The 1229-nt window shown below is 46.6% G+C and overlaps 1 long non-coding RNA gene across 1 annotated transcript; it reads right to left on the minus strand.

Annotated features, from left to right (window-relative positions):
• On the minus strand, positions 1–1158 carry LOC102300821. The gene is made up of 3 exons (XR_006054682.1): positions 700–1158; positions 256–620; positions 1–95 (listed from the first exon to the last, which is right to left on the minus strand). It is a non-coding gene; the product is annotated as an uncharacterized LOC102300821 (long non-coding RNA).
• Between the last annotated feature and the right edge of the window lie 71 nt (positions 1159–1229).

The raw sequence follows: 1229 nt of genomic DNA on the forward strand, positions 1-1229 counted from the left end.
CCCACTATAGTCTATTCACCTGGTGCTGTACAACAAAAGTGTGGAAAACGACCCACCACCTAAGGTCCCACGGCCGCTGGTAGATCCTCAGTTCACTGAAATAAAAGCACAAGATATACACATTAAAAAGGATAAAAACATGGGGCATAAAAAGGCTCTCTATATAAACTAAAAAGAAATTAAAAGAAAAACAGAGACCTGCAATAAAACACACCCACATACACACCACAGAGCACAGATTGGAAAAACTCATACCCTGCGAGCCAGCCCACAGCTGGTGCTGGTTCCGATTGTCTGTAGCCCTACTCAGTCTCGCGCAGCTCTCCACATCTGGGAGAGGCGGTACCAGTTTTTGTAACACCAGCCCAATATACAGCTGAAGATCGCCCCGACCAGCCGCGAAAGCTGGAGTAAAACAATAGTCCAAAAAAGGGGCTTAGCGTGAGACCCAAAGCCCCCAGGGGCGAGGCGAGGCCAGCAGCAGGAACAAAACTGGACGGCCAACAGATTGGAACACAAGATGAAACAGGGCAAGACAAGACAGCAGCTAGGCAGACGTCTCGACTCTTTGCTTAAAATCAGGCAGTTGGTCCCTGAGAGGGTGCGGCAGCAATCAAACCCTACAAACAAAAAAAGGCAAAGATAACGTTAATCTTCTCTAATTTACAAATACTAGCAGCTATAATATAAGCGGCTTACCCCAAGACTGGAGGCGCTGTACTGTACGGTGGACGCAACTCACGCGTCTCTCCACCACAGCTGGAGTAAAGAAAAGAGAAACAGCGGCGCTGTAGCGGGCCGCAGAATTATGACTACTAGTTACCGGCTTTTAAGAGAAATCAGAGGTCGAAAGGAGGCCTACCTGTAGCAGTCACACAATCCGATCGTATCGGTAAATTAACCAATAGGCCAGCATTTACTGCTGTATCGCACCAGAAGAAGGAATGATCCAACAAAAAAAAACGGCTTCCCTTTATACAGGTAAACACCACCCTGTAATCAATATGCAGGTGGGTTCCTAATTAACCCAATCACACAATACAAGGAGCGAGTGCAGCGGAAAGAGAGCGAGGGTGGTAGAGCGAGCGAGAAAGAAAGAAAAAGAAGGGCGAGTAGCCCATCCGGCTACACGAAGAAAAGCTGAATTTGAGTGAACAAAATTCATTCCTGCATGCAAAAAATGTATTTCAGTGTTTGCTATTATCCATACATACAGACAATAGAAGCCC

Source organism: Haplochromis burtoni, unplaced genomic scaffold, assembly GCF_018398535.1.
Source record: "Haplochromis burtoni strain Fernald_Lab_line unplaced genomic scaffold, NCSU_Asbu1 Contig_108, whole genome shotgun sequence".
Classification (NCBI taxonomy): Eukaryota; Metazoa; Chordata; class Actinopteri; order Cichliformes; family Cichlidae; genus Haplochromis; species Haplochromis burtoni.